Source organism: Nannobrachium achirus (genome assembly GCF_963921795.1).
Source record: "Nannobrachium achirus genome assembly, chromosome: 1".
Lineage (NCBI taxonomy): Eukaryota > Metazoa > Chordata > Actinopteri > Myctophiformes > Myctophidae > Nannobrachium > Nannobrachium achirus.
In genome coordinates, this window is record NC_137810.1 from 84,956,909 (window position 1) to 84,977,922 (window position 21,014).

Here is a 21,014-nt window from a genome sequence, read left to right on the forward strand (position 1 = left end):
GTTTTCAGTGTTTCTGGAAAGACACCTGATTGTATAGAGTTATTTACTATTTTTAGGATATCTCCAATCACACAGTCTACAACCTCTTTGAGAAATGGCGTGGGTATTGCATCCAGCGAGCAAGAAGACGATGTCATTTGCGATATGGTTTTACGAAGTTCCTCTTCATCAATTTCACAAAATGATACTAGGCTGCCCCTAGATTTATCTGCACTTTTACACATGGCACCATTAACCGCATTTGCATTTGTGACAGTATTATTCATAATACCAGCTCGAATGTTCACAATTTTGTTGTCAAAGAAGGATGCAAACTCATTACACTTTGCTTTAGAGGCAAGGAGTGACTGCTTGTAGGACTGGGGGGGGGGGGGGGGTTTAAGAGGCGTTCAATAGTGGAGAATAAGACCCTAGCATTGTTCTTGTTCTCATTAATAATTCCGGAAAAATAGGCCTGCCTAGCCAGACGCATGGTTTTATTGTACGTGGCTGTTAATGACTTAAAAATCTGTAGATGGATAGTTAGTTTATTTTTTCTCCAAGCTCGCTCTGCTTTGCGGCATTGTTTCTTGAGTGAGCGTATATGATCGTTTATCCAGGGTGTTTCTTTTACTTTATGTTTCTTTTTAGTTTTCATAGGAGCCACTATATCCAGAGCTGACTCTAATTTAAGATTAAAATGTTGAACCATATCATTTACTGAGGGAATATCAGGAAGGGGGGGTGCACATGCAAGATGGCGAGCAAACTCTTCTGCTGCCGATGCCCTGAAAAATCTATTTTTTATAGTATATTATCTATTGTATTTTTCTAGATCAGAGACAGTCATATTAAAACACAGTAAATAGTGGTCCGATAAGTCAGGCTTAGCGATGATCCTGTCCATAGAAATACTTAGCCCTTTAGAGATCACCAGGTCTAGGGTGTGGCCCTGATTGTGGGTTGGCCCGGTAACATGCTGAACAAAATGAAGGGAATGTAATAACTGTAAGAAACTCATAGCAGTAACATCTGTAACAATATCCACATGTAAATTTGCATCGCCAGCAATCAAGGTTCTCTCATAGTCAGTGGAACAGATAGATAAAAGTTCAGATATTTCTGTAAGAAATAAGGCTTTGCTACATTTTGGTGGGCGATATATGGTAATCATTAGAACAGAGGATTTACTCTCAAATAAGTTAGCTTGGTATTCAAAGGATGAAAAACTTCCAAAAGACAGGTTCTTGAATTTAAAGATGTCAGAGAAAATGTACGCCAAACCTCCACCTCTTTTTCCTTCGCGCACTGATTGAATAAAATGATAGTTTGGTGGGCAGGCGACGCCAAGTGCAACAGCTCCATCTGTGCCCAGCCAAGTCTCTGTTAAAAAGATTATATCTAGCTTCTCTTCACAGATTAGATCATTTACAGAGGAGGGCTTGTTTAAAAGTGACCTGATGTTAAAGAGGGCCAGATTTATTTTTTGACATTTTACTGTACTATAGTCCCTACAGGGTATGTAAGTTAAATTTGCTAGATTAGCAGAGCCACTGCTTGTCTGGACACTCTATTTGAAATTACAGTAGAAATATTGTGAGCCTGCTTAGTAAAAGCGCCTAGAGGAGCATCGGGTCCAGATACGGTTGTTGCTGGGTATAATATCGGACCCAACTGATATCAGTGGCTGAATGTATTGTTCAGCTGGGAGGCCATGTATTGGCCCAGTATTGTCCCAGCTCGTTGAGGTCGTGGAGCCATGTTCAGCTGGGAGGCCATGTTTTGGCCCAGTATTGTCCCAGCTCGTTGAGGTCGTGGAGCCATGTATTGTCCCAGCTGGGAGGCCAGGTTCTTCTTTCGTTTAGGTCGTGGAGGGATGGGTGGGGGCGAAAGAACCCAGGCCACAGATTTCTGGGGCATGGCAGGGTCAGTTTCGTCCGTTTTCAAAGATGGTGGTTGTGGAGCCGGGCATTTGGCCGGTGGCGGTTGTGGAGCCGGGCGTTTGGCCGGGCGTCTGGCCGGGGTCATTTTAATCCCTGTGTTAATTAATTCATTCATCCCATTCGTGAAATCTAGAAGGGGCATTGGCGATAGGGAGAAAGAGAAAGATTGGGAAGATGGGGCTTGTTCTTCCACGGTTGACTCTCCAGCCCCTTCCTCTGTCGACTCATCGGTTGACTCTCCAGCCCCTTCCTCTTCCTCTGTCGACTCTCCGTTGTCTGTTGACAGTTCACTCTCATGGTTCGAGCCAGCCACGGCTGAGGCAGGGAAACCATAGAACGTTTCTTCGTTACTCTCCTCTTCCTCTGTCGACTCTCTGTTGTCTGTTGACAGTTCACTCTGCTCATGGTTCGGGCCAGCCACGGCTGGGGTAGGGAAACCAGAGAACGTTTCTTTGTTACTCTCCTCTTCAAATATTTCCCTGATCAACCCAATCTCTGCATTGACGTCATCTGCTTCTTCTGTGGAGTCTTCCACATTCTCGTCTTTGGCAGAGAGGGCTTTGGCAGGGACAACGGTGTCTGTTGTTGTTTTGAAATCTCCTCCGTTCGCCAAGGCCGTTCCCCCCTCGGCCGGGGGGGGCACTTCGGTAGCCAAAACACCATCTTTTGCAGCTTCAGCAGGGGCAGCTGTGACTTCAAGGGTAGCAGATAAAGGTTGCTCATCACTATCTGTTGTTTTGGATTCTTGTGTTCTGGCCGAGGCTAGAGCATGGAAAACATTTTGAGTGAATAGTTTCACCCCTTTTTTGTTTAGTTGTTTCGCATCAGCGAAAAGGTGTCTTCTGTCATAGAAAAAGCTGAAATTTTCAATAAAATGCACATTTTTGTTGGTGCATGCAGCTAAAAGCCATTTGCTCAGAGAAAACAGTCTGCTGAAGTTCTCATCTGTGCCTCTCATAGGCGGTAGGGGGCCGCTGATGCATATCTCTATGTCGCTGAGGGAGCTCAGTGTGTCGAATAGAGCCCTGAATCTCTCCCTTAAGATTTCCGACTGGTTTTCTTCTGTGTCACATGTGCCAGTATGTAGAATCAGCGTTTTCACCGTTGGGTGTTCGTTGACAAGATCCAAAATTCTGTCTTTCATGTCAGAGATTGTGTCTTTGGGAAAACAAATAGCTTTTGCCTTCCTGTTTCTTATGCTTTTGACATCTTTTAAAGCGGCATCGCCCACAATCAAAACATCAGGATCAGTCACTGAGGTGCTTCTTACCCTGCTGGGTGGGACGTTCTCTCTGTCAACAGAGGGACTTCGGGGGGCTTCTTGCAGCTGTTCTGTTAGCCAGCCCGGGGAAATGCTGCCCCTGTCATCGGAGAGGCATCTTTGGTCCTCGGCCAGTGGCGTGAATCTGTTAATCAGCTGCACACTCGGCGTTTGTGGAGATTTGACTGCATTTGTGTTTTTAGCAGTCTTTTTCCCCTTGGCAGTGGCCCATTTATGAAGGGGTGTCGAAGCAGCGCTGTGCCGGGGTAGTGCCGGCCAGTCATCATCGGTGATAAGAGGGCTTTGGGAGGGAGTCCTGCCCGTTATACGTTCTTTCATCTTCTTTGGCTTTTCGCCAAGGGAATTCCAGGCGAGTGGTTTATCCAGTCTTCGGATTTGTTTGAATTGAAATATTTCCGTTTCCAGTACTGCCATCTTCTGAAGCAGTTTTTGATAGTCCTCTGTGGAAATAACAGGGGGCATCCTGGTGCTAGTTAGCTTTAGCTAAGTGCCACGTAACCAGTCACTGGAAATACAAAGTAAAAAAGAAAATGTATTTTGAAACGGCAGAGCAGTCCCAGACGTTTATAGCGATCCACTTGTAGTTTCCCAAAGTGAAAAAATAAAATAAAAAATCGTTATCAGCAGAAGAAATGTAAGCATAGCAAGCATAAGCAGGAGCAAGCAAGGACACGTCCGCACACGACCAAAGCAGCACAGGGACCTCCCAGACACCCCCCACCCCCCCTAAATATTTTTTCATCGAATCTGAAAAAATCATACAAACGATTAATTTGGATTCAAAGCGGCGATTTTCGCCGAAAAGCTACAAGTTTGCATGCCTGAAACACTCTCGCCCGAGTATGAATCTGGCGACCTTGGAACTGTCACCACCAGGTATTCCTAAACATGGTAAAACTAGGTCTAGACTAAACCATATTCCTAAACTTGACCTCAGTAAAACAATGCCTAAACTTAACCTTATTCATAAACTTGACCTCAGTGAAGCAGTGTCTAAATGTCATGCCTAAACTTATTCCTAAACTTAACCTTAGTAAAACTAGGTCTAAACCAAACCATATTCCTAAATGTAACTTCCTTAAAACAATGCTTATACCTAACCTTATTCAGAAACCTCAGAAACCTCTTCCATCTGCAGAAAGAATTGGGTAGAGTGTGTTTTGCGTTGAGCATTTAGGTTACCCTTAATTCTTAGGACAAATTATTATTATGAGAGTGTACAAATGGAACCAAATGAACCCTTATGGGTTGATTTGGTTCCATTTGTACACCCCCAGACTAAGACACCCGTAAGGGGCCATTTGGAACCACCTCAAGGAACCAGGGTCCCTGGACCACACCTTGAGGCCCACTGGTGTAGCAGAGTGTTTCCAATGAGCCAACATGCACAATATCAACACCCTAACACCTCATCCACACAGCACACAAGCGAGCGTCGCAACACGATGTCCCGCAAAATACTGTCCGCTAATGGAGCGTTGGCCATTGCGTTATGACGTAGCCTGAACCAATCAAATAAATACATTGTAATATAAAGTGTTTGGGGGCAGGACATGGCCATTTACCTCTATGGACGTCGCCGCGAAACCTCACTCAAATAGAAGCTCTGCGAGCGAAAACAGGAGGGGTGGACGACGTCGCCGCATGACGCGTTGTCACTCACGGTAGGTCTGGACGTCCTCATTGAAACAAATGTATTTTAATGAGATTTCATCACTCGCGTTGCGTCCCTCACTATCATTGGTAACACATGTGAAGAAAGTAAGGAAGAGGCCCAGTTTATTTCTAATATGGCTGCTGTGCATGCAGTCAATGTGTCCTTGTCCGGTGACACACACGTAACTGCCTCTCAACGCTGAACCTCTATCTGCTCCCGATGAGCCACACAAGGCCTTAAATAAATTACAATGTTGCTCTCTACGAACTGCGAGAGATGGTCAACCCACTTTTCATATAAATACACAAGTATGGGTGTGAAAACCATCGTCAGTAATACATTGTAGAGCACTTCCACAAACTTCCTTAATTATTTAAGTCCTTTTTCATATTCATATTCATCAAATTCCTTCATTGCAGACCAGTGTGCAGAGTCCAGCCTGAAGGTGAAGATGAGTTGGAGTGTTTCTGTTAAACAGGAACCTGAAAACCACCTGGATAACAGTACGTGTCATGCTATTTCTCTAAATTTGAATGTTGGCATTTTTTAATGAATGCGAATAGACTTTAACACATTCCCCGCCATTTAACAATACCTTCGTACTCTCCCCTGCCTCTGTCTCCATAGACTTCCATGTAATTCATAGTGCACGGATCATGCACACCCATGCCTAGATAATGCACCACGTGTCTGCACACAGCTTTCAAACAAAAAAATCTGAATGGAAATCCGTTCAGGCATTCATGAGATAGCAGCCATTATGTTTTCCTAAAATGTAAACAAAGATGGCTGCCATGTTTGAAAGATGGGGTTGCTATGGGGGTTAAACATGCAATTTCGCGATTGCTATCATGCCTACTAAAGTTTTTGTCCAAATTCCAAATTAACCCTCTAAGGCCCACGGTTGTAATATTACAACGTTTGTATTTTATCCAAAAAAAGGTTTAAATCATTTTATTTTAGCTCCCCCTACCACCTAAACACCACCATTGGATTCTATTGTTTAGTATTACAATGCCATTGGCCACAATATTTGCATATAAATACCCCCCACAGGGGCTGACATTCACACCCGCCACACCCGCTGAAATTCCAGAGTTTTGACGAACAACATCTCACTTTTTCATGGAAGCTATACCTCACAAAAACATAAGTAAAATGCCTGTACTATTTTTTTTGGTGATCATTAGAATGTCTAGAACATGTACATATGTTATTATTGTGAAAAATATCCCCCATATGTAAATTAGAGCATGATTTATGATTTTTGATTTATGGCTATAAAATCTTACAAAAACATTTTTTTGAAAAAAACATTACATTTTCCTCTTAATAGGACTCCTACAACACCATCTGATTTTTTTCAATTTTTTATTTCAAGTATTTCTTAATGCGGGCCTTAGAGGGTTAAAAAAAAAAAAAATATATATATATATATATTTTTTTTTTTTCTCTGGATTATCGGGCCTGGCGGGGAAAGACATTGAAATAATCTCAGGACTATCGGGCCTGGCATGCAATGAGTTAAGGTGTGGAAATGGAAAACATATTTACAGCTGAGGTTTTCCCAACTACCAAAGCTATGAAACAGAGGAAACACTGCATGAAATAATGTAAAGTTCAAACCATTCATGTTTTTTCTCATTCTATCTTTTTATTCTTCCCTAGACTCTGTTTCCCTCCCTGTGTGTAAAGAGGAGCTTTTCCCTGAACATCAGGAGGGGAGTCCCAGTCTGGAGGAAACACAACCTCCACAGATTAAAGAGGAACAGGAGGAGCTACTACAAGAGGAGGCTGATGGATCAACGTTGACATTACTAGCAGTGAAAAGTGAAGGTGATGATGAAAACAGAGAGACAGAGGCTGTAGCCAGCACCTCAACTGAACACATGAAAACACAAACTGATGTAGAGGACTGTGGAACATCACAACCAACTAGTGGTGACCAGCTCCTCTCTCCACACTGTTCTCAATCTGACGTCTCTGAAGACCGTGATGAGCCGGAGGAGACCAGGGAAGGTCAGTCGGTGGTAAACACATTGGATTCACACAAGACACAAGATGTGGAAGGACAAACATTGTCTTTAAGCGAAAAGCTGTCCCAGGACCTGCCATTGTCAAAACAAACTCACTCCACGCAGAGCCACACAGGGAAGAAAGGTTTTAGTTGTACAGAGTGTGGCAAAATGTTTAAGCACAAGGGACATCTGAACAGGCACACAGTTGTTCATACAGGGAAAAAGCCGTTTACTTGTACTGTGTGTAGTAAAGGCTACGGTCAAAGTGGTGATTTAAAAACACACATGAGGACTCATACAGGGGAAAAACCCTTTACTTGTACAGTTTGTGGTAAAGGCTGTGGTCGAAGTGGTCATTTAAAAGCACACATGCAGACTCATACAGGGGAAAAACCCTTTACTTGTACAGTTTGTGGTAAAGGCTGTGGTCAAAGTAGTCATTTAAAAGCACACATGAGAACTCATACAGGGGAAAAACCCTTTACTTGTACAGTTTGTGGTAAGCGCTTTGGTCATAGTAGTGATTTAATAGTACACATGAGGACTCATACAGGGGATAAACCCTTTACTTGTACAGTTTGTGGTAATGGCTGTGGTCGAAGTGGTCATTTAAAAGCACACATGCAGACTCATACAGGGGAAAAACCCTTTACCTGTACAGTTTGTGGTAAAGCTTTTAGTAAAAGTAATACGCTAAAAGTACACTTGAGGACTCATACAGGTTAAAACTCCTTTACTTGTGCAGTTTGTGGTACGCTCCATGGATTTGTTTTGTCACTTCACTTCTCAGTCTGGACAGCTTCCTCTCTCCAAGGGGAGGTGTGACATAGAATGCGAGCGGAATCCAAACGTGGCTTCTTATTGGTCTGTGGAGGTAGTGGGGCAAATACATCAGTGCTGGCTGATGTCCGGAAATACAAGTCAACTGAATCATGGCCAGACTGAGAGGCGAAGTGATAAAATAGATCCACAAAACGTAGTGTAGCAGGCTGGCACCCTGGCTACATACAGGCTTACTTGTTTAGGTGTGCCCAATGCCATTTTGCTATTATGCTTGCGGTATGCTGCACACTGCATCACTAGACATGGGTGTGTTTGGATGTTACTTTAATCAAACCAATCAGAGTATCGGCTGCCATTCCCTTTAAGATCAGTGCAAGACATGCGTTAAGCGGTAGACCAAAAGAGTAAGAAACAACATATTGAAAGGACAAATGTCCAAGTGCATGCATGGCCATAATCATATGTCCAAACCTTTTTCAAAGAGGGCCACATTAGAACATATTAAAACATCCAAGGGCCGACTATATCTCCTGACAAAATGCCCTTTCAGTCAGACCATAACAAAGTCACAAAATGCATCACAATTACACTATTGTATTTATCATCATCAATATGTAATATCAATGGTCTTTTGTCAGGTGTGTACTCTGAACAAAATACAAATAACTCACAATACCAAATGTTACCAGACATGCAAGGTAAATAATACAATAAAATTGTGTTTAACATCTCAATGGTAAACACAATTGACACAAGGAATTGAAACTCATTTCTGCCAATTATAGGAAAATCTGAATCATGGAGATTTGTTGAGAATTAAGAGAGCAGGAGCCTCCCAACTCCAGACATTTCAGGACATTAGAGGGAGGAAGGGAACGCACACACTCACTCACTTCATTTGTTTCTCTTCTAAGCTCTGGAAAAAACATCTAAACCATAAACCATTACTCTGATTACTGTCATTATCTTGTATCTGATTTCTGACCGTTTTGTACATTTTCTTTTTTTATTATCATTTCTGATTTGTTTGCTGTACATATGTTTGGTTTCTGTCTGATATCTGAGGGAGCGTGTCGCTATTTCGACGTGTCATTTGTTCGACGGCCCGCAATTTCGACGCGCCGATAGTTCGACTTAGGGATCGCGAGATTTCGGCGCCGCTGTTTCGACGGCACCCTTTTTCGAAAAAAAGGACGCCAATGTTTCGACACGACAACTGTCCGACACGACAACCGTTCGACAAGACGGCACGGTATTTCGACAATGAAAAAAACAAGTCTCCCTCACACACACGCACAGACAGACTCACAATGACAACGCTCGTACGCTCCTAACCCAGCATTACCCTCCTCCGACCCTATATCGTTTTGTTCTCTTTCTCGTCTCTCGTCTCCTTCGCTCTCCCTCTCTTTCTCTCGTCACACACATTGATTGATTGATTGAAGAATTTTTTAGAAGTTTGCAATAGAAAAAAGTACAGTTTCATGACAGTACAAATCGTCTGTCTGTCTCTCGCCTCCTCGCTTTCTCTCTCTCCTCTCTCTCTCTCTCTCTCTCCTCTCTCTCTCTCTCTCTCTCTCTCTCTCTGTGCGCGGTGGCACGTATGCTTAAAAGAACAGATCTGCAAGCTAATGTACTATCTATCCGACGGTGTTGATAGCTTGTAAATCTGTTATTTTTGCGCATGTAACCTTGTACTTTTTTTTTTTTTTAAACTCCATGCTCTGCAACTTTCTATTGGACACAGACCGGCAGGTTCATATGTGCATAGGCCTATGGCATATGCCCACAGCTAGGGAGGAGAGTATATTTTACGTTTAGGTATGGGGCTAGTACATTTTGCACCCATATTACTGTCATGTCTTAATAATATGTTGCTTTTAACAAGTAAGCTAAGTGATTGGTGGAGCCTGCTGCGCACTGACTGTGGCCATTCATTAAGCTACTCTTAAACAGGGCCGTGCAGTCCACACAGGCAAAATAGGCAGCCCCACACAGGCTGTGGGCCTCATGAGATTATTATAATTTTTTTAACCAACATGGGCATGGGCCCCCGTTGAGCTGTTGAACAAAGAACAGTTGAAGTGAGGGTTAACATGAAACAATTGCTTTGGACATAGCTCATTGGAATCTGAAAAGAGCTTGGCTCTCAAAGGTGCAGACCAGATAACAATTGCCCTAATCACCCAAGCAGTTCCTTCATGTGTGTTCTGTGATGTCACATACATCTTTAAAGTGATCCCTGACTAGTAAGCCATGGCCCTAATCACCCAAGCAGTTCCTTCATGTGTGTTCTGTGATGTCACATACATCTTTAAAGTGATCCCTGACTAGTAAGCCATGTAGGCCTTAATATGTTATAATAACCCTCTTTAACCAAAATATACCATTCAAAACACTTACAATATATTCCTTTGAGAGAAAAAAAGTTATATTTTCAACCCATGGGGGGAGCCATTGCACTGTTCGTCGCATGTAGTGATGACGTAGAAGATACATTTTGGCTGGACGGGCCAATTTAAAATGGCGGTGTAAACAAGTTTTAGATGTTGAATTAAACACTTTACTAACCTGGCAAAACATCCTACTTGATTGAACAGAACAGAAAAGCACCACACTACTAACTACAGTTAATCTGAGCTTCAAGACAATGTTTTAAATATTGTAAAGAGAACGTTGTTTAGACCTTCCATATTAACCTTATGGGCCCGACCAGCCAAAATGTATCTTCTACGTCATCACTGCATGCGTCGAACAATGCAATGGCTCCCCCATGGGTTGAAAATATAACTTTTTTCTCTCAAAGGAATATATTGTAAGTGTTTTAAATTGTATATTTTGGTTAAAGAGGGTTATTATAACATAATAAGGCCTACATGGCTAACTTGTCAGGGATCACTTTAAGAGGCAGGGGCGTGCAGAGACATTTTGAAGGGGGGGGGGGTGCTCAAGTGAAAAAAAGGACACCTTTTGGAACCAAGCATTGGTAATTCAGTGTTTGGGGGGGGGGGGGGGGGGGGGATTTGAATGATGTCAAATGGCCGGCACTTACACATACATTACATGATTTAACAGGTTCAGACAATGGTCTATTGATATGCATACATGCCCTGCTGTGACATATCTAATAGGTATTGATATGCATGTATAAATTCATTGAATAACCGATTAACCATTTAATCTACGATAGTCCCTGAAAATCGCAGGCCCCCCCTGCAAGTGAAAATCGCAGGGCCCCCCTTTTGCAAATGATGGAGTTCTATCCGTCCGTCATTCAAGGTTATATGAGATACATAAAGGTTTCCTGTGTAAATAAGCCGAAAAGCTTACTAGGATCTCCTTTTAGTTGACCTTGGCTTGACTGTACTGTCATGAAACTGTACTTTTAATAAAGTCTTCAATCAATCAATCAATCTATCTATCTGGAAGAAGTTGCACATGAACTCTGCAGCCGCACAGAGGCACTCCAACAACCACTCTGACATGCTAAATGCTGGGTGCAGTAAATGTATTTGTCTGCATAAAGGCAATAATTGAAGTAGCTATGAATTGAAATATAATTAACAGGCTGCCTGTGATTTACATGTATTTATTGTGGTTGTGAACCACTGCAAAACAGGCACTTAAAAGTTATTCTTGTTCTTATTATCATTAAGGTAGTTAGTTATTTGTAGGTAATAACTCTGATATTCCCATTATGTTATCTTGTAACTGTAAAAATTCATGTGAGAGTGAAGCACAATTGCTTTTTCTTATTTTATTTATATGGAATTATTTTTGAAAAAATGCTAGTTTGCATTAAACTCATGATTTATTTTCTCATATCTTAATTATTTGAAAATATTTTCAAATAATTAAAAACAAAAGTTTAGGAAACCAAATGTAAACAGGCATTACTTGCGACTCCAACTAGAAATTGGTCCGCAACCACACATGGGTCCCGACCCAGGTGCCTCAAACTGGGGTTTGCCTGGGTCCTCCTAGGCCCTAAGCACGGCCCTGCTTATCCCGTCCGTAAAGATTACTTTACCCCACGTCCTCAGGTAATATTGTTGTTGAGAGTGAGAGTGAGAGTGAGAGTGAGAGAGAGACAGAGACAGAGACAGAGACAGACAGACAGACAGACAAAGAGAGAGACAGAGAGAGAGAGAGAGAAAGAGAGAGAGAGAGTGAGAGTGAGAGTGAGAGAGAGACAGAGACAGAGACAGACAGACAGACAGACAGACAAAGAGAGAGACAGAGAGAGAGAGAGAGAAAGAGAGAGAGAGAGAGAGAGAGAGAGAGAGAGAGAGAGAGACACAGACGAGAAAGAACAAAACACTATGGGGTCGGGGGAGGTACGGCTGGGTTAGGAGCGGTGAGCGTGTGTGAGAGAGATTTTTTTTTTTTTTTTTTTTTTAATACGTGCAGCCTTGTCGAAAGACCGTGCCGGCCAGTCGAAAGACCGTGCCGCCCTGTCGAAGGACCGGCGTCAGTTTTTTCGAAAAAACGTGCCGTCGAAACAGCGGCGCCGAAATCTCGCGAACCCTAAGTCGAACTATCGGCGCGTAGAAGTTGCGGGCCGTCGAACATTTGACACGTCGAAAAAGCGAGATTTCCCCATATCTGACTGGTATATGGTGTTTGGCATTGTATTGTCATCTAATGTTTTAATTAATTGAGTATAAAGGACCCCAATGGAAGCAAGCAGTGCTTTGTTGGGTTAAAATCCTCTTTTCACCTTGTATTGAACTGCACTTTCCTGTGCTTTTTTCCCTCAGTGAACTGATAATAAAGTATATCAAAGGTGTTTCACTGCTACAGGTATTTTATTTGTTATCTATCATAACAGAAATGTTCAATCAAATGTGTGGTTCACCTCTAACTGTGGAAGTTGTGTACTTAGGCCTACCCATAATAACTACTGCAAACAATACATGCCTACTCCATAATAAGTAGGCTAGTGCAAACAATACAGGCCTACCCAAAATAACTACTGTGAACAGTACTAGCCTACCCATAATAACTACAGTGCATAGTCTGCATACAGAATAATCCAAATAACCTTTCCCTCGATATTAAAATAATTTACTATGGCTGCTTTGAATCATGTCACACATCACACATAGTTCATAGTTTGTTGACTACTTTTCACACAGTAACAGCCTTGTTTCCTCTCTTTTGTATTACAAAGGTCATAAAAGTCCTCCAATTGTCACTTCACTGTCCCGACCCACAGAATAAGAACCAACATTTTCCCATTCAAATCCAGATTTGCTGCCGATTGTGACGTCATCTGATCAAACATTTTTTTTGGGGGGGTGGCGCAGTTCAGGCCAAAGGTGGTACTGCAGCTGAAATGCTCTGAGAGCCATTCAAAAATGAGAGAAGCTCTCTATTCAGGAGTGGTAATTTAGCCTCAAACCTTTTGAAAAACGTTTTTGGGACATAAACAATATGACATAAATACTTTTTAAATGCATGGTGTATCACCTTTAATGCACGAGGAGTCCAAGCCGCTTCTTTCGATTGAAATATATTTGGCCACGAAGATACACATCTGAAAATGTTTTGAAAGAAAAATAAGACGTCCCAAAACAAACTGGTCAGGCTTGTTGTCACACCTAGAACTCTCTGAACCCCTGCTCATTATGCTAGGCTGGGATCACTGGGATGACTCAGGGTAGAGGACTGTTTCCCAAACAGTGAGTTGGGACCCATGTGTGTGCCGGGGGTGTGCCCATTTTCTTTTCCTGCATTTTTATACATTTTAAAAACATAAAACAAACTAATCTAAGAAATGTCGTAGTGGAAATAGCTGATCTACAAGCTCGCAACGTGGCGTTAAGCAACGCGTTGTTTTCTTGTATATTAGCAACTAGGTAGAGCAACTTTCCTGCATGTGTCAAATTACTTCAGTAGAGCAACTTTCCTGCATGTGTCAAATTACTTCAGTATTGTTAAAGATATACAAGCACCGCACCAGAGAGAGCTCCACCAATCTGGTTCAACCCATGGCAGATTAGGTTTAAATTTGTTCTAGTGCTATGCCACACAAATGTGGAATTCCTTGTCAAAACAGTCAAACAAAGAAAGGACGGCACAAGATGTCCTATCTGCCCCCAGAACAAAAAGTGTGAGGTCACAGGTGAGGTGGAGACTGAGATGCACTTTCTATTAACTCATTGAATGCCATTTCAAGATGGCCCCCAAGTACCAGACTGCCACTATCCTAGATTTCTAGTGCACGGATCAATTTTTAGTGCACGGATCGTGCACGCCCATGCACCATATATGCATCATATGTGTAGTACTTTTTAACAGCTTTCAAACAAAAAAATCCGCTTGGAAATCCGTTCAGGCATTCATGAGATAGAAGCCTTCAAAGTCAGACAAAACAAACACTGCCACCTTCCAAATTTCTAGTGCACGGATCAATTTTTAGTGCACGGATCGTGCACGCCCATGCCTAGATCATGCACCATATGTGTAGTACTTTTTAACAGCTTTCAAACAAAAAAATCCGCTTGGAAATCCGTTCAGGCATTCATGAGATACAAGCCTTCAAAGTCAGACAAAACAGCCATTTTTGACATTTTGAAAGATGTGTTTGTTATGGGGCTAAACATGCAATTTCGCAATTGCGATCATGCCTAATACATTTGAGGCATTTTTAGAAAAAATTTTATAAAAAAAAAAATTGAAAAAAAAAAAAATTTTTTTTTTTTTTTTTTTTTTTTTTTCAAAATGGCTTCCAACTCGGGAAACTCGGGCTGTGGCAGCCTGGGAGTACTGTAATAACTCGTGAAACTCGTGCCTTGGCAGTCAATGAGTTAAAATGTGACAAATATAATAATATAAGATAGATGAGAAATGTAGTCCTAGATGACAATGACAAACAAGACATTCTATTTGGAGAGAGACCTGCAGCACACTGAGCTGCACAATATGTGACTGCATGTCACATACTGAGGGACACTTAAACAAACAACACTCAATGTGACTGTTATCTTGACACACACACACACACACACACACACACACACACACACACACACACACACACAAACACACAGTTCAAAACTACATTTGGATCATTATGATATTAGCATATTGTTTAAAATACTGTTTTATTTGCATGTTAGATATTGTTTTCTGCTGTTAGTATTTTTCGGTTTACTGTACTTCGCAATATTGTAATTGTCATGCCAATAAAGCTATTTGAATTGAATTGCAATTGAATGAGCCACTATAGACGGCAATTCTTAACTGGCCCCTATAATCTGTTTACTGTACTTTTTAGTTTATTACTAGGCTACTCGTATAATGATATTGTGAATATTATTGCATGTTATTTTTTGTCATTAAATGTCTTGATTGATTGAATACAAAGGACCTCAATGGAAATAAGCCTTGGGCTTTTTGGGGCATCCTTTTAGCATTCTTTTGTAGTCTAGGGGTGCGTTCGGAAATGCACACTCAACGCACTGGTGTGTCATGTTGTCGTTCGTTTGTTCGGTGCACTTGGTGCGTTGTCGTTCGGAAATCCAGTGCGTGGCGCACTGGTGTGTTGAGTGCACGCACTCACCAACCCTACTCAGAAGATGGAGTTTGACGCGGTGGTGCGGTGTTTTGATTGGTTGGTTTTCATGGCCGTGTCTCGAACGCTTCTCAGCTGTGAACAATGGAGGAAATGACCGCAAAATGCAGCATTTGCAGCTTAATTGGTCGTTTGGGCTTGATAGTTTCACACGCATTAACGTGTAAACTAACAGCAGGTATGCCAATGTTAGGAATTACATCTCCTTTCAATATCAACGTTACGTTAGCATACTTAGCAACTGCTGCTTTTCAGAAAGTTTGCCTTCAGAGTTCAGAGTGAAAAAGCACACAGCTGCCTCTTAAAACTGGTCGTTCGTAAATAAGCCACACTGAACGCACTCTACAACACCACGCCCACTGCACTCACTACACTGAGCACACACCCGGTGCGGGTTTCCGAACGCACCCTATAAGTCTGTATCTCTGTACCTGTTTTTTACTGTTAATAAAGTATTCCATCGATTAATGTTGTGTGTTGCTCCCGTATGCAATTTACATCCTGCACATAATCCCACATCACACTCTGAACTCTGACTGACTGGGGAGGAAGTCAGGGAGATAGGTTGGTTAAAATAGGTTAATAGGTTAAAAAGAAAAAACGAAGTTTTGTTTTACCCCATGTACTCGGCAATGTAGAAGATAGCCTATCCTCCCCACACACATTTCTGTGTTGTCACTGCAGTTCTGTGCGTCTGTCTCAGTCATTCAGTGACAGTTACACATCTCCTCCACCAGGGGGCGAAAGGCATTAAAGCAACAGTGCGCCAGGATCCGTTATTGGGTCGGTAGGATGGAGGATGGTCCATTGGCGGCGCACTGGTTGGTTGAGAACGAGGCGAGGGACGGCGGGCTGTTCGAAATGGAGTCGGAGGAGGAATTCGACAATGAAAGAAAGACGCGAAATAGAAAGAAACGAAAGAAAGAAGGACATGCGGATTCGGAGTGTGATGATGAAGTGGAGAGCCAGAGTCCTTTTGTGTGTATCGGCATGATTTCTGAAACTCAAACCGACGGCATTTTTAGTGACACGGAAGCGGTGGGAAAGTTTGTGGAGAAAAGAATTGGAAAAGTTAAATCAGTGAGGATTACGAGGACCGGCATGGTGATTGTAGATTGTGTTGGTGAGGAACAGGCAGAGAATGCTATGAAAGATCTGCAGCACTACAAAAAGCACTCTGTGAAGGTTTTTTACCTAGGAGGAAAGCGATCAGTGAGGGGAGTGATAAGCGGTGTGCCATTTACAGTGAAGCCAGAACATGTAAATGTGGAAGGAGTTGATGAAGTCAGGAGGTTGACACGGTTTAGGGAAGGCAAAAGGGAGGACAGCAAGTCATTGTGTTTAACATTTGAAGGGGACGAATTGCCAGAACGGGTTTATGTTGGGTATGTCAGCTACCGTGTGAGACCTTTTGAGAGAGCACCTCTAAGGTGCTATTGCTGTCAGCAATATGGTCACGTAGCAGCAGTATGCAGGGGAATCAAAACATGTGGGAGATGCGGGAAAGAGGGGTGCAAAGAGGAATGTGAAGACACAGTAAAGTGCATACATTGTGGAGGACAGCACTATGCGGCGGCAGCAGAGTGCCCAAGGAAAGTCAAGGAGGTTATGGTTCACAAGATGAGAGCAGGTAAGAGGGACATATCGTATTCAGAGGCTATTAAGAGAGTGGAGGGCCACATTGAAAAGAAAAAGCCAGAAAGGAAAGAAGAGGGAAAAGGACATGGGCATGATAATAACATTTGTATGGACAAGACTCGATTCTTAGCGTTTATAGCTATGGTCATCAACTGTGCGGTGGGTATAACAAGCAAGACCGAGAGAATTAAGATGGTGCTAGAAGCAGCAAGGAGATTTCTGAATGTTGTGGACGTGACTGGAGAGGACCTGGACAGCGTGCTGCGTGAAGACGTCGCAGCGGCCCAGATGTAAAGTCTGGGTATAACGAACTGAATGGACATGGATGGGATCACTATGGGTGGGCACTGTATAGTTTGCACAAAGTAGTGCTGGAGTCACTTTAAATACTCCAGTTCAGTAGGTGGCGGTATACACCTAGACACGTTGGTGTGATCCGCCATTAAACCTAAAGAAGAAGAAGAAGAAGAAGATCCGTTATTGCCCATGCGCTAAACACGTTGCTCCGGAAGCCGGATCCTCCGGAAGTAGAATGTTTCTGGCGTGGCGTTTCCACAACAAAGGAACTGTTGGTGTTTCATGGTGGTTTTGGGACGCGACCTGGCGTTTACCAACGAACCTAAGCATAACGGTGGTTGCCGGGGGGCAAGGAGCTCCGCTGTGTTCACTTGGACCGCGCGGAGGTGGTGCCGAAAGTCGTGGGACGAAGATGTACTATTCTGTCCCTATCAGGACATAACTCGGACGAGCTCGCTGTAGCTCGCTCGACGGAGGTTTCTCACTCAGTGTTGGTGTTTCATGGTGGTTGGGACACAGCGCATGGTGAAAAGTAAACCTTCTCATATTAAAAGGAGTTAAAACGCTTCAAATGGAGTCTGTACGGCTGAAGATAAATGAACACATGACGTCGGTGGGAGAGGAGATATTGTGTGTTTTGGAAAAGCAACAAAGTGTTGATGTTTGTCGCGTGAAGCTCGATGTCAGAGTGTTTGTGTTGGAGCGCCTCCGTGCGGCCGCAGAGGTCATGTGCAACCTCTTCCAGAGAGAGATGGTGACACTACACAACACCCAACTACACACTGGAGGTATGTCTGTTACACACACAACACCACACTACACACTGCAGGTATGTCTGTTACACACACAACACCACACCACACACTGCAGGTATGTCTGTTACACACACACACACACACACACAACACCGCACTACACACTGCAGGTATGTGTGTTACTAGCCATGCATCACCACAATGCTCAATTTAAAATATAAAGTGCTTATTCCATTTTCGCCGTATTTCCTCCATGTTTCAGTAGTCTGAGGCTAACCTGCCGATATGAGTGAATGCAAACCTGCTGAGTGCTGACACAGGTGAATGCTATTGCTAACCTGGTGAATGCTAACCCAAAGCCCTAACATTAACCCTAAACCTAACCCTTACCAGACAACTGGGACCTCGAAACAACAGGCCATCAAAATACTGAGATTTTGGGTTGGGGAGGTGTACTGCACTCTGATTGCGACCGTCAGGGAGCAGTTTACTATGAAAACCTCCACCGGCCGTCCGTCCGTCCGTCACACGTCACACCTTTGCCCTGCTCATATCTCCGCATCAGTATGACATCACACCACATGTGTACACAAACCTTTGTGTACGTTGCTGTGGCAACAGTCTGTTGTTGCTGGTCTGTTAGTGTACGTTAGCAACCACCTTAGCAACCATGGTTTTACCCTAGCAACCAACTGTTTACCCTAGCAACCAACTGTTTACCATAGCAACCATGTTTTTTTACCCTAGCAACCAACTGTTTACCATAGCAACCAGATACGCAGAGCAGGGATCTCCATATATGGGCATAAACAGGTGACATCACACTGATGTCAGATACTCAGAGCAGGGATTTCTCCATAATATATGGGCATAAAAGGGATTCTGTTAGGGATCTCCATATATGGGCATAAAAGGGATTCTGTTAGGGATCTCCATATATGGGCATACAAGGGATTCTGTTATGGATCTCCATATATGGGCATAAAAGGGATTCTGATAGGGATCTCCATATATGGGCATAAAAGGGATTCTGTTAGGGATCTCCATATATGGGCATAAAAGGGATTATGTTAGGGATCTCCATATATGGGCATAAAAGGGATTCTGTTAGGGATCTCCATATATGGGCATAAAAGGGATTCTGTTAGCTGTCAGTGATCTCCATATATGGGCATAAAAGGGATGCTGTTAGGGATCTCCATATATGGGCATAAAAGGGATTCTGTTAGGGATCTCCATATATGGGCATGAAAGGGATTCTGTTAGGGATCTCCATATATGGGCATAAAAGGGATTGTATCCCAGATGATGCCCTGTTAGGAGATCCACACTAACAGAATCCATATATGGTCCTACCGACAGCTGCTATAAGCCAACCCTGGCGATAAGGTCTGAGTCGAAGAAATGCTTCTTTCCTGGCAAGAATTGCCCCTTTATACTGTAGGGCTCGTTTGTGTATTGTATGACATCACGCCACATCATCGGCTGAGGACTGTGTGATGTCATCATATCTCCATATATGGAGACATAAGTTGCTCATGCCCAAATATGGGCTGGTGAGGTCAGACTTAGTGTGATGCGTAGGTTATCTCCATATATGGAGATTCAACTTCAATGAGTAACCATGGCAAACTGTCAACTGCCCGTATGTCTTGTACATTATAACTATGTGAGGAAGTGGTCACTGATCGGATTAAAATGCTCTTTATTGAACATTATAGAAGATTCTGATACTTCTGCAGGCCGGAAGAGATTTATAGCATCCGTGTTACTCTGATGTGCGGGTGTAAATTGAGAAAGTGCAAATACCAGATTTCATCAGGTCTAGTTAATGACATATACAACATCACACTGCAGTTCTCTAAACACTTTTGCGTCATGCCAAAAGCCCTTTTTAGAGCCCTCTAGGCCTACACCTTTTTTTGTATTCAGGAGTTTGTTTTGAGAGGTCTGAAGATGTTTGTTTTAACGTCTTTGAAGTGCTACTGCTCAGTGCTCAAGGACCAGTACTGGTGGTCCCCGGACCGCTGGTTGAGAACCACTGCTGTAGACTACTGTATACTAGTAAGCCACCTGAGGGTGACATGCGACCTCAGGGTGACATGCCAATTCTTGACCATCTGGCCAACCACAGCGTTTCTCTGAAGATTCTAGTTGTTGTCATTCTGGGGGGAGTTTGTTCATGTTTCTGTGAGGGTATCAACCCTAGGAGACATGGGGAGAACATGCAAACTCCACACAGAAAGGCCCCCACACCCTAGGTGGGGTTGGCGATAGGGCCTTTCTGTGTGGAGTTTGCCTAAACATGGAGATGTGGTACGGAATGACTCATATATGGGCATAAAAAGTATGTCATGTGACATCACTTCCTGTACAGACAGTCAGACAGACAGACAGCCATTGACTCCGGCCTAACAATGGCTACTGTCTATGACTGTAGTCCCATATGACATGATGGACTGGACTATCTCCATATATAGTGTTCTCCACATCTCCATGTTTAGGCCAAACCGGTTTGCTCCATTTCTCCATGTATAGGTCCAAATGCCCAACGTTGAGCTTGACAACGAAACGTTCTTAACACAGCCGCCCCCATATTTACTTTAGAAAATATGTTAAATTCTAAGAACGTTTTGAGTACCGGTTTGATACAAGAGCGAATAAGCGCTACACTTCTGGAATCCTGTGTGTCGACTTAAAGTCGGATCCAGGCCTAATAACTTTATCTGGCCGCCCCGTTGCCACCTCCTTGTTACATTTTCTTTTCTCCAGGTGGATGGACAATTGGACATTCTTTCATAGGTGATCCAAGTCCAGCCGCCCGTATCAGATCGGAGGAGGATACCGCACATTGTACCTCATCCACCCTTTCTTCTCTCTCCTTTTGGTATCTTTATCCTCCTCCTCCTTTTTTTCTTTTTTATTCTTCTCTTTTTTTGTCTTTCTTAGTCTTGTGTATCCTTCTCTTTTTTTTGTCTTTCCTAGTCTTGTGTAGCCGCCCGTACAGGAAGTGATGTCACAACTCACTGACATCACACTGACATCACTTCCTGTACAGAAGGAAGGTCACTCAAGCAACAAGG